Source organism: Lygodium microphyllum, unplaced genomic scaffold (genome assembly GCF_053477565.2).
Source record: "Lygodium microphyllum isolate KBCC unplaced genomic scaffold, Lygodium_microphyllum_v1.1.10 scaffold_161, whole genome shotgun sequence".
Classification (NCBI taxonomy): Eukaryota; Viridiplantae; Streptophyta; class Polypodiopsida; order Schizaeales; family Lygodiaceae; genus Lygodium; species Lygodium microphyllum.
The window spans coordinates 96992-111107 of record NW_028229644.1 but is presented as its reverse complement, the minus strand read 5'-3'; positions in this window follow the sequence as shown (position 1 = coordinate 111107).

Genomic DNA, 14116 nt, shown 5'->3' with positions numbered 1-14116 from the left:
CTTGCAAACATCTTCCTTGTGTGTGCATATGATTGTGTTTTTTGGTCGATGAAATCTAGGACATCCTTCTCATCGATCATGCACTGACATAAGCATTCATGTATCTCTCGCTTTGTTGGACAACGATGTGACTGAACACTTGTAGAAACTATAGGAATGGCAAGTCACGTGCATGTCGAACTGCAGTTTGGAGAGTGTGTTGCTTTTCATATGCCTAGTACGAAGAGGACATGATGTGACATTGTTCATAGAGCTCGGTTTGATGGTTGCAAATAGGCAATAGCTGTGCAAGATTGCCAAATAGTATCAGAGCTTCTTGCTGAATGGATTAAGTAGCAAGCCTTGGCAGACACTCACTATCTGATGCATTATTATATCAAACATTGTCCTTGTTAACATGGACATCTAATCAATGATGATTGTGTCAGCTTCTCTTATTGCAATGTAGTGTTTTTCCATCTCTTGCAATTATACTCGATATTGCTATGCATGTACTGGTATCTTGAACTAGTGGTAGACCGTGGTGGATAGGCTGCAAAGTCTAGTCGTAGCTGCTTCTATGCTTGTTGTCAACAGTACACTCTTATTCCTGGCAATGAGGTTGTAACTGTAGTAACATATGAGGAAGCTTTTTCCACTACTTGGTGTGCCACTGACGATGTGTAGGCCGTATGTCGCATTGATGAGGTGGTTGTAGATAGCTTGTCGTTCTGTTGTTAGAGTACTTTCAGGAATTGTTTGGAACTCTTTTATGAGCTACAACATCTTTATCTGTATTGATGCAACAACACTTTCGCAATCAAAAGCTATTGGAGGTACTGTGAATGTCACTAGGTTGTCTTTGATGAAAGGGATCTTTTGAATGATCATGCTCATGAGTTGGTGGGTTTGGTATGAGGCGAGCAAGTTTCTTTGCGTACAATCCATGATTATGAACATTCTGAGGTCTTCCTCGTCGAACACAAGACCACGGAATTGGCGCTCAATATAATATGATTGTGTCGTGATCTCAATGCTTATTAGTTCGCTCTCTAACCTGACTGTTTTTTGTTGCAATAATGTGTTGAAGAAGAAACCTTCAATTTGGTGGCCCAGGTGAAAATCGATGAAATGTACCAATCTCGTATACTTTTGCATCGTATTGCCGTAAGTATCATGGAGAGTGGGTTTGTGATCAGATGCAGTGGTGGTTTTGGTGATGCTATAGTTTTTGTGGTAGTGGTAGAATGCTAAATGCTCTAAGCTCGATGGTCGAACATAGTAAAGGTCTACAGGGTGCATGATGATATTCCGTGTCCTTGTGAGATTCCGCTATCATATTTGTATAGGGGAGCTGTCAATGTACTCAACAGACTCGCTTCTTATGACTATCGAGATCTATAAGCAATTTAATGCCGCTTCCGGGAATGACACTAGCTTGCATAATATTAATTTCTGGTTGTTAGAGTCCAAGTCCTGCAATCCAAGTCTATTGGCATCTTCTGTCTGGATGTTTATCTTCCCAATCAGCTCCACCTTCATTGTGTACTTGAGCAAGTAGTAAGAGATGGAAGAGTTCGTTACTCATTGAATATTCATGTGTGCTCCCTATAGGGGCGATAACATTGGGTGATAAGACACAACATTTCGGTGCTCATCTCTAGGACGGTAGTAGATGTATCTTTGAGTTTCAAGGTCTATTGTTGGTTCTAGATGATCGCATGAGGCGTACAAAAACCCGTACTTGCATTTACCATGGCTGCTACTTTTTCTTATGTAGTAGGCATGACATCACCTATGAATTTGCTTTGCCATGATGTGGGTTCTTAGTTTTCTTATTGAACTGCACCGATCATCATTGGATGGAATGTACGTGCATATCTCGTTAGTCATATTTGCAACATCTGCCTCATGTAACTATAGGATTATGTGTGCATGTAAGGAGCCCCTATGTTGGATCTCATACTTAATGACATGGTGCTGGATGCACCCTACATATGTAGGTCTGCCAAGGATGTACTGGTTGAAGAAAAGATGGAACTTAGTGTGGAAGAGGATGGCGCACTCAATAGGACAGTCTTTCCATGAGAATTTAGGATTGAACTCCTTTGCAATGCATTCCAACTTGTTGATCTTGGCCCAACTTGTACTAATGACCTCATCTATAGTAGTGAATGTGAGGAAGAAATGAGGCATTCCCCATGTGTCGACCATTGTGATAAGGTCTCTAAGTTACGCTGGTGCCAAGATAGGGATCCCAGTATTGAGGTGGGAACATTGTTTTGGAGGATGTGCTTGACGATCTCTTCATTGGAACTGTGCTTGTTTGCATGCTTGTAGTTGTTAATGTCCCTTTACAAGCAAGTCGTGCTTGTGGTGTTTGCAATCAAGACAACATGTTTTAGCTGGTATAGAATTAGAATGTAAGGCTTGTGTAAAGTGTATACAAAGAACAGGGTTGAAGCGCGCATCTTGATGTATTTGGTAAGGTAGATGTTGCCAATGTAGGCACCATGACCAATGAGTTTAAGCCTACATCTTGATGTATTTGGTAAGGTAGATGTTGCCAATGTAGGCGCCATGACCAAGTGGGAATAAGAACAAAAACACTACATTTTCCAAGGTGTTATCTAGGCAGGGTGAGGTTCTTGCAGGCAAGCCATTTGTCATGAGTGTTGTTGTTCTTTCAACGAGATGGTTATTATTCTGTCATATATTACATACAAACCCATGCTGATCGGTTCGTTGGAATGCCTGGCTCAACTTCTCATGATCTGCTTGGAGCATTGGGTCAAATGGAGAGCTTTCAGGATGGAGCTCTATAATTCTTTTGATGGATTTCTTGATAAGGATAAAAAGCCATGTCCTTGGATTAGATGTTCTGCTATAGCCATGTACTTCTAGATCAATGGATCATGTAGCATGTTGAAAGCAAACACATCTGCAATATCGGATGTAGTCGAGTTAATTCTAGTAGATGAATGTGAAAGTGATCCATCATTCCAAGAGACTAGAGGGTTATCAAGAATAGATCAATGGTCCAAGGTTTTGTTCACAATCGGTCTTGTCATTTTGTAGACCAAGATGGATGTATCAATGATGCTGAATAGTTGAAGTTGTAATGTCTTTTCATTGAGAAATCGTTTTGTGTAGTTTGGTAAGAGTGACACCATGTATTTGTTTCTCTCTTTCTTCGCAAGACGTGGCCGCATTTAGTTATCATTATGTTGACTCCGTGTTGATGGCATGCAAGGATAAGAATAGTGCTTAACAAAGCCATTGTAACTTGAATTTCTTCTGTAGATGGATCGTTCTTTTGCAAGTTGATAGCATGATGTTGCATTGTGACTATACCACAGGATGCATGCATTGTTAGTCTTCCAATGATGCTTTCATATTCTGTCACCCAAGATGATTCGGAACTTTTCTATGTCGTACCAAGTTGCAGCAAACGATTTTAGTGATATTTTCCTAGAAGCCATAGTTTTCCTTTTTTTAGAAGTCTTGAAGGATGCCTTGTGACTTTGTTTCTTCACAGTATTCATTGATGTTGATGAGAATAATATGTTTTTATAATAAAACTACAGTATACTTGTTCATGGAAAAGCATGCTATACATCGTTATATTTTTTTAAAGGATAGTTTATTTTTCGACGTGCAAGAATGATGTTTTTTTTCTTCTTAATAGTAATTCTAATAAAATAAATGAATGAAATCCATAAACAATAGCAGTACTTCAAAAACTTAAAAAAACTAAATGAAATGAGAAAAGATGCTATATAGTATGCCGAAGAGTTGGCACAAATCTCTTCATAATTAAATAATTATGAAAGAAGGTGTCATTCCCCCATTCATTTAAAATATCCGATTTGTTGAATTTTTATGTTTTCATTTTTTTCAGTATGTTCAAAAGTTTGTTACTTTTTCGCCATACGTTCAAACGATCGTTAATAATAACAGTACTTCAAAAACTTTTAAAAAAAACTAAATGAAATGAGAAAACATGTTATATAGCATGCCGAAGAGTTAGCACAAATCTCTTCATAATTACAGTTCTTCAAAAACTTTAAAAAAAAATAAAATGAGAAAACATGCTATATAGCATGCTGAAGAGTTGGCACAAATCTCTTCGTAATTAAATAATTATGGGAGAAGTTGCCATTCCCTTGTCCATTCAAAATATCTAATTTGTTGAAGTTTTAAGTTTTCGTTTTTTCAGTACGTTCGAAAGTTTGTTACACTTTCATTTTTGGCATACGTTTAAAAGATCGTTAACAATAATAGTACTTTAAAAACTTTAAAAAAATAAATGAAATGAGAAAACATGCTATATAGCATGCCGAAGAGTTGGCACAAATCTCTTTGTAATTAAATAATTATGGGAGAAGGTGCCATTCCCTTGTCCATTCAAAATATTCCATTTGTTAAAGTTTTATGTTTTTCGTTTTTTCAATACGTTCGAAAGTTCGTTACGCTTTCATTTTTGCCATTCATTCAAATATCGCTTTCTTTCATTTTCGTTTCACTACTATTTAACTATTAACTAACATAAGTCTATTAACTAATACTACAACTATTAATTACATACTAACTATTACAAATACTATTGATATTACAAAAGTGTATCTAATTTACTAACTGCAACAGAACTATTAAAATTACTAATAAGTCTAACTAATGAAGCACTACTAATATTACTAATAATTTTAATTACTAATACTAGAACTGGTAATTAACTATTAACTAGTATAAATACTACTAATACTATATAAGTCTATCTAATTAACTATTACTAATACTACATTAGTCGAACTAGTAGCCCCTCACAGCACCTCGCTAGCATCCAAGCGATTCGCTAGCTTTGCCTTGCAAACACTACTGATATTACAAAAGTGTAACTAATGAACTAATTATACTACAACTATTAATATTAATAATAAGTCTAATTACTAATACTGCAACCACTAATTAACTATTAACAAGTACAAATACTACATAAGTCTATCTAATTAACTATTACTAATACTACATAAGTCAACCACAATGGTGGCTATTGCTACCCCGTTGCCTTACAGCTGGCCCGTGAATTCCTTATCTCCATCCAACATCTAATTACGTATACTATGCCTCTCTCTCTCTCTCTCTCTCTCTCTCTCTCTCTCTCTCTCTCTCTCTCTCTCTCTCTCTCTCTCTCTCTCTCTCTCTCTCTCTCTCTCTCTCTCGTTCTTTGTCCTCCTTCCTCTCATGTTGTGTTGTCCCCCTCTTGCTCCTTCTTACTCGTTCCTCTTGTGCTAACCCCTCTACGATCCTTGCCCAAGGTACAATACAAGTACATGAATCAGTTTGGCCTACTCGAAAAGTTGTGGTTGATGTTGCCCATCTCAAGGTTGAGGCTAGAAGGATGTGTGGGAGATGACTTGGCCACTAGTGAGGTTCAACCGGACCTTGCTGAGGGTGACCTAGAAGTTTTATGTTGCTGAGGAGGATCACATAGTCGACACATTAGGATGATGAGACGTCAAACCACTAGAGGATGCTGCAATCATTCTTTGCTTCCTGCTAGAGGACCCCAAAGCGGGGCATCTTCCTAGTGTTGCACACTATAGGCGAGTGCCCTAGGGCTGACACAAAGCGCGGACTGCAAACCACTTGCACGTCTAGGAAGACCATGAAATTCTCTGTTGACTACAAAGTCATGCATCATGGATGGCACTCTCATGGTCAAGTTGATGCCCTTGGAGTGAACACCTTGCTTAGAGATGTGAAAGTAGGTGAGGTGCAAAGTGAAGAGTGGGTTATAGTCAAAGGCTACCATCTCCCCCATGCGAGGCTTGATCTTGGGGGTGGTTGGTCATGGCCCAAAGTGAGGCCAGTGGAGCTAATTCTATGTTTTTGTCCTACATGGGGGTATACCTTCCCACTATTTCTAGATCCCTCCCTGTCTGCTTGATCTACCCGCACTTTGTGCAGTAAATCATCCTTCGAGGAGAGACAACAATTAAAGCTTTTGTAATTTACAAACTTGAAAGCCCTAAAATCTTTCAAACATTTAAGCTTTTCCTAAAAAGATTTTCTTCAATTTTGGGCGTACACTTATTTTTTCCTTCTTTAACCCAATTTAAAAAAAAAAGATAATTACAAAATGTCACATAATTGCACTTGTAACTAGGTTTCACACGTTTGAATGGTTGCACTAGCTAGAGGTCCTTTCTAGCCCCCTTGAGGATTCCTCTTCTCTCTCTTTTCGTTACTGACCTCTCTCGCATAGTGATCTCACATAGTGATATGCAAATAACTTAAAGGGCCAACTAGTTTACACAAATTAAAGTGTATATGTGTTTAAGTTGAGTTCAATTCCCATGGACAACTCAATCTTAATTTGCCTCGCCCACATGGGTGGACTTGGCATCTTAATAAACCAATTGCATTACAAAAAAAAAGAATAGTCCAACTCAGCACCCACTTTTTGCTTATTAAGGAAGCTAATGATAGCGTGGGGAAAAAGGATCATTTCCATAGCGATCAAAGGTAACCAACCACATGGTACCAATTTATGGTTAAACAAGGGTATATTGGCAAGCATAAGAGTATTGTCTTTTTTTTCTTTTAATAAACACACTTTCGGGGTAGCTTGATTCTACTTGCTTGCTTGCTCATTTATCGTTTTTAGTATCCTCGCATTTAGAAAACGTGTATTATTTTCCTTTGTAAGGATGCTAAGAAACAAAAGGTATTGTGGATTAGTGTACTACAAATCTATGCAAGATATCAACAAAACATCAAAATTTTGAAAACAATATAGATTCCACGTTCTGATATTCCATCACAAATTATTGTAGACAAGACCTTCAAAAATGAAAGATAGGTTCTATGGCTCAAAAGGTAAGATTATATAACTATAAAAAGGCTATCAAATCGAAGTTTGCATTATGAAATGTTTTCGCACTTGTTTTTGAAGCACCATTGCAGCAACTTAAAATAGTATTACACAAATAGACAAATGCAACATGATGCATTGATCTATGATCCCTTTCCATCATCAAAGCAATATGCATGCACTTTAGCATAGGTGGGGTGGCCAAGCTATGAGGGCTAGGTATGCCATGCTATGGTGGCCTACACCTATCATCCATGCTGCCAAATGCCCCACCATAAGAACTGACAGGTTTGCCAATGATGTCTTGGCCCCTTGATTGAAGCCATGACTCAGTGTCAACCTTATTGTGTGCTCAAACATCACCGATGCTATCATGATCACCCAAATTGAATGGCTACCCACTAATGTACATATGTCATGCGCCATAAGCTACGTCACATGAATGATGAGATAGGTTGGCCTCTTGTTGGTGGAGTATCAATCCAGCATAAACTAATAGGTAGGGCAAAGATAGATAGAGAGAGGGGGGGCAGAGGCAAAGACAAAAACAGGTAATGAAAGAGAGAAGGAGGGAGGGCACATGCTAACCAAAAAGGAGAAATGGAGGAAAAGAGAGGGATGAAGGGCACAAAGAGAAAGTTGCACAAAGCAAGAGAATCTAACCTATCCAACTAAAGTCAACTTTAACTACAAATGTAAAAGTAGGTCATTTAACTCAAGTTAACTAGGGTTAATTTTTTATACACGAACCACCTTGTCACAACACCATTGTAATAGCATATGCCCTAATGGGCAATGCTAAAAAATATAAATGAACTATGGAAGTTTGCAAAAGAAAGGTGACTTGTTGCTCATGTGCATCGGACATGTCCTTTGTAATGGCTCACTAAAAGTCCTTTCACTTTTAACTCTTCCTCATGTGTGTAAGGTATTAGCCTTTGCACATGGCTATGATGGTGAAGGTTAGGTCATCTTTTTCTTACATGAAAATGGCATGTTAGTAAAGATAATTCATCTCAATTCAACAGTGCTAGTCATCAACAACTACAAGGAAAAAGTTTCTTAAGGAGTCTCATCTTGTTAAGACTTGTCCTTTAGGACACATGGCCAAACCTCATTTGTCTCTTCTAAAAAGATGGTTTATCCTTAACCAAATACCATAGTTTCCATGTGTATTCAATTTGCTAATTGAACTACCATGGTTCATAATTGTAACCTTCTACCACGATTCATCATATGCAATGGCTAACAATGAGAAAAGGAAGCACTAATGACATATCACCAAATGAGATTGGAATTTCACATCTAGATGGATGGAAAAAAAGGATTTATTTATGTGGCACACGAAGCCATGATCCAAAAATAGAAAATTTTAAAGAATAGCAGGATGTTATTGCATAAGGAGGCAATTATTTGTTCAGCCAATCACATTTCTAACATTCTCTCTTAAGGGTAGTCACATTGACAATTGGTTAATGTCATCAATAGGCTTTTCCTTGGGATTACTCAATTGTCATAGCAAACAAATCTTGGGATAGTTCCAATGTATATTAGCATTTGTATGATAATCTCTCCTCCAATCTATTTAATTGTAGCTACATCTATCTATGGGTTGTTCAAATGTGTTTGTCAATTCTTCTACATGTCTATTGTTTCTTTTTTCCCTTACTACCTAGCACCACTATTGCTACACTTTGTTTACTAATTTTGATGTTTTGTACTTAGTTCAATAAGGCCTTTCCCTTCCAAGTGCACCATAGCATCTATATGATTGTCTCTCCTTTAGTTTGTTCAATTGGATATCAATCTGGCATTTGTTTAGGTACATTTGTCATGTCTTGTTTGTGTTTGTCATTTCTTATTTTTTACCTAGCATCACCATTTCTAATTACATGGTGAGATCCATAGACTTCAAGCATTGATGGCCTTTGTCTCCTTAATGCATGTGCTTAAGTCTAATAAAGCTTTGCTATCCATCTTGAGTTACTTCTTGATCTCTAGGCTAGTGATTCATGCTTGCATGTGTTGCGCATAAAATGAATGAGCTTTTAATCAAGCTACAATCCAGAGAATCAACTTTGATAATGAAACATCATGCCATTCTAACCTTGATGTGTTTTGACATTCTATGGATGATATGCCCAACCACCAATAGGTGGGGCATGAGTGATTTCATTTTGGCAAATCATGCCCATGCGATAATTTATGTTTCCAATTTTGATGTCACAAATCATGCAACCATGAGTTGCAACTTGGGCTCAATAGGTATCAGCTTTCTAGGGATGCATCATGGGTGCTTATGATGATAAGATACATGAGCAATTTGCTCCATTTTTTGGGATCTTTATGATGCTAAATTATTGTCTTAGCTCCATTGTTTAGGATTGTTGTGATGCTAAATTATTGTCTTAGCCCCATTGTTTAGTATCTTTATGATGCATGTCTTTGTCATCAATCATGTTGATATTTTACTCCTTTGCATGTGCAAAAGTCTAATAATATGGCCACGAAAACTTCTTATCCAATCCCATGTAGAAGAGGAGATGTGGACCTTTAGTTCTCACAAATTTTTGGCTCATAGTCCTCATGGATACCCTTTACCCAACCCTCACCATCTCAACCACAATATTATAATCCTCTTTAACATCTTGGAGCACAAATGTTTTATGGGATACATGGTCATTTTGTTGAAAACATGTCCTCTCTTTCATTCCCAACTATCAACATGCCAATTTACGTATAAGCTGGTTCCACATGATTGAACCAAAACCAACTTGTAGAGTGCACATGAAATGGATGCAACTTTAGCCCTTACAGCTAGAAAAAGGGTTAAGAGAGGTAGAAAGTTGTCAAACACAATAATGTCCAAGCATCAACATGTGCTTATAAGAAGTCCAAAAAGGAAAAGAGAAGACAGATTAAAAAGTTATTGAGCTGGAAGCAATGGAAGAGACTAGCAAATAAAAGTAATGGAAGGGTATTGGGTCATTAGTTTTTGCCACCATGAGCATGGTGCTCTCAATGACGAGTTCAGCTAGACCCAAATAAAGATATATACTTGTAGTCCAAACTTGTAAACAAGTTGGCATCCACATTTCTTCATTTTGACAAGGGTGGTGAGATGTGTCAAAAAAATGGGGGCATAATTATGACCCTTATCAGGCTAAAAGGCTTCATAATTCCATATCTTGCAATGAGCTTCAACATTCCTACAAATGCTATGATGTTCTTGATGAGTACATGCACGATCATGGAATGTGAATGTGTACACTCATGTAGTGGCAATATGACCCACTCTCATATTATAAGAATTGGCTATTGAAATGGAAACCAACCTTGGGCAAGGCACTACTTCTTCTAGCATTATGGTGAGAACCTTCTTTTGTGCCCAAAAGTGTGATGCTAAAATGGAAAGGTTTATTTCTCATGTTATAGAAACCAAATGTGGTATCATATCCCATCTTGAACATGTCATTGAAAGGGGAGAAGCTATTGAGGCTTGGAGGGAGGTCTTTGAAGCTCAAAAGAAGCAAATGAGGGCAAAAAGCTGTCCATTTTAGAAATTTGACATGTAATACATGACATGCTTCATCTCCTTATCGTTTTTTCTTTTGTGATTATTTCTATGCCAAAACATTGATTTGAACAATTGCTATTGTAGAACTACTCTTTTCTTGGATAATATCAACATGTAAATATTTATTATTGTATAATTGTGTATTGCCATGAGTAGCCAATGCATTCATACTACCATTCTTTGATATGTAAGTTTTTGTGGGGTTGTTTTGTCTCCATATTCTACTTTATGTAGAAACTAAAACAATGCTTGGGATACTCTTGTGCTCTAAAAAGATCATTATCATTATGGCATTGTCATGTTTGGCAGCCATGATATGTGCTAGTATTTCTGTGAGGTTGATTGGATGCCTAATAGGATAGGACACTAGAACATATGGACTTTGATCCAGATGGAGAAGAGGAGCACAAAGAGTTGTCATCAAGATCGAATTTCAACTACTTACAATCACAAATGTATTATTACTCTCAAGGTCATGAGTCATGTGTTTGTTAAGTGTATGATAGACCACAAAATTATGTGGAGAGATGCCTATTGGGTTCCTACTTAAACCAAATGTTCAAGCACCACATGTGAGTTAACATAGGACCATTCTAATTTATATATAGCAAATTGGCTCCTTCAATGGTAGGTAAGAGCATGCATTTTTAAAAAATAATACCATCAGAGAAAGAGGTCTTCATTGCACTACATAGACTTACAATAGGGGCTTGGGGGGTTCACTATATGTAAACCCTTACTATCATCATGTGCATTCAAGTATCCCAATTGGATTATATCCTTTTGTATGTAAAAAATGTCTAAAAATGGGATTTTGGAAATCCCTACTTACAATCACAAATGTATTATTACTCTCAAGGTTATGAGTTGTGTGTTTATTGAGTGTATGATAGACTACAAAATTTTGTGGAGAGATGCCTATTGGGTTCCCACTTAAACTAGATGTTCAAGCACCACATGTGAGTTAACATAGGGACATTCTAATTTATATATAGCAAATTGGATCCTACAATGGTAGGTAAGAGCATGAATTTTTAAAAAATAATACCATTAGAGAAAGGGGTTTGCATTGTACTACATAGACTTACAACAGGGGCTTGGGGGGTTCACTATATGTAAACCCTTACTATCATGTGCATTCGAGTATCCCAATTAGATTATATCCTTTTGTATGTAAAAAACGTCTAAACAGGGGATTTTGAAAATTCCTACTGTTTAATTCATGTGATAGACTTACATATTCATGAACAAACCCCCAAGAATAGGGGCAAGCCAACATATATGGTTGTGCTATGACTTGTGAAATAGTGAATGATTTTTGTGTGGTGATGTAGAAAAGTAGACATTGTGACCTTGGCCATCAGATGAGGGGTGATGATAAGGATATCATAAGGGTTTGAAGCCATTCATGTCATGCCTCTTATGCCTCTTTTATGTGGACTACTTTAATCAAAGGGCTTGCACTCCATCAACTGACTACTATCATGGTTAATTTCCACATATGGAATTATGATGTATGTTTGGTATGTACTATACAAGATTCAAGTTTTCTTTTGTTGAAGCAAACTCTAGATATAATGCATGTTAGGTGGACTAGGTAGGGATTGTTTGCTTGGTGATTGCACAAATCCAACAAAGCATTGCATGTTACCTCCTTCCAAAGGCTCAAAGAGCAGATTGAGTAGACATAAAAACCATTAATATGTTATAAAATTGAGTTCTCATATGTCAAATGAAAGGGAATTTAGAATGTTAAAGTACAAGTTCAAAATTCTACTAAAAATGTGTGATATTGAAGTTAAGAATATTCCCCATATGGTTGGAACATGTCTAATGATGCACAACATGTGCATAGCATATGGAGATTCATTTACACATGATAAGAGACAATGACTAATTTAGGGAGGCTTGATATCAGGGTAGAGGTAGATGGCCAAAAAAGAGAAATGGAAGCACAAATCGATCACCAAATCAAAAGTGGGATTTCACATATGAATGGATGGACAAAAAAGGGCTTGCTTGTGCGATAAGCTCATTCATGGTCAAGAAATAGCATTCTATGCATCACCCAAGGGAGGCAATTCCTTGTTCAACCAATCATAGGAATCTCTTCCTTACGTTCTCTCTCAAGGATAGCCATACCAATAGTAATTGATGCCATCAACAAGCCTTTGCTTGAGATTACTCAACTATTGTGTAGACAATTGTTGATACTATCGACATGCCTTTATCATCTCCTTGGGGCACTACCTAGCACACATCAACATCTATATGATTGTCTCTCTTGAAGTTCATTCAATTTCATCCACATCTATCTATGGATTGTGTAGGTCCATGTGTTATTTCTTCTACATTTCATTTTTTCCTTACTTATCACCAATGTTTTGATTTGCATGTTGAGCCCCATAGCCTTAGAATGCTTATTGCTCATTGTCTACTTTTTCTATTATTCTATACCTAAGTCTAATGAATCCTTGCTCTTCTTAGCACACAATAACATTTTTATGATTACTCTCCTCTAGTCTATTTGTAACCACATCTATTTTCCATTTGTTTAGGTACTTTTGTTGTGTATTCTACTTGCTTGTTGTTTCATCTTTTCTTGCCTAGCACCAATATTTATAATTGCATGTCAAGATCCATAGCCTTCAAACATAGAGCTCTTTTGTTTACTAGTTTTGATGTTCTATATTAAGATTAATAAAGCCATGCTCTCAAACGACTTCTAGTTTTTTGGGCTTGTGAATCATGCTTACACATGGACTTGAAATGCACAATCTTTTAATCAAGTTGCAATCAAATGGTCAAAATTTAGATTTCTTGATGCAATATCATGTCATTACAACCTTAATATTTTTTGACATTTTATGGAGGATTCTCTATTGTTGTAATTACTAGCAAGTGGGGTAGGAACCAACAACAAGTGGGGCAAGAGCACATCCCTATTGGCAAGGGATGACCAACTTATAATCTGTGTCTCTAATATTTCAATCTCCCACTTCATGCAACCATGAGTGCCACAACTCAGATCTATTCCATAGACAATAGCTTTTACAAGGATGTATCACAAGCACTCATGTGATAAGGGGCATAGTAGCTTGCTCCATTATTTGGAATGCTTATGGTGCTAGATTATTTTCTTAGCTTGATTGTTTAGTATTTTTATGATGCATGATGTTGTCATCACAATCATGTTGACATTATCTTCTTTGCATAGGTAAAATTTGACAATAGGCCATGTAGCACTTGTTGTCTGATCCTCATTCAAAAAAGGAAATTGTGGACCTTTAGTAGTCATAAGTAATGGATCATTGTTCTTTTTTATACTCTTCAGATACCCATTCACCTTTTCGGTCACAAAATTACAATAATTTTTACCCAACTCCCGCATAAAGGTTTTACGGGATGAAGAGCCCTAATTCTAAATGCGCATTCACTCTTCAGGCTCAAACTATAAATGCCTTCATTGACTCATAGGTCGGTTGTGCATGACTCAACCAAAACCAACTCCTAGAGTACACGCATTTCATTCCAATAAGGGATCTAAGACAAAAAAAAAGTCCCCATACATAAATATGTGTTGCAAATAAATCTAAAAAGGGAAAAAATGGAAAAATGAAGATACATTGAGCTAGAAGTTGTGGAGGAGATTTGCGAACACAATAGTAATGGATTAATTGTTG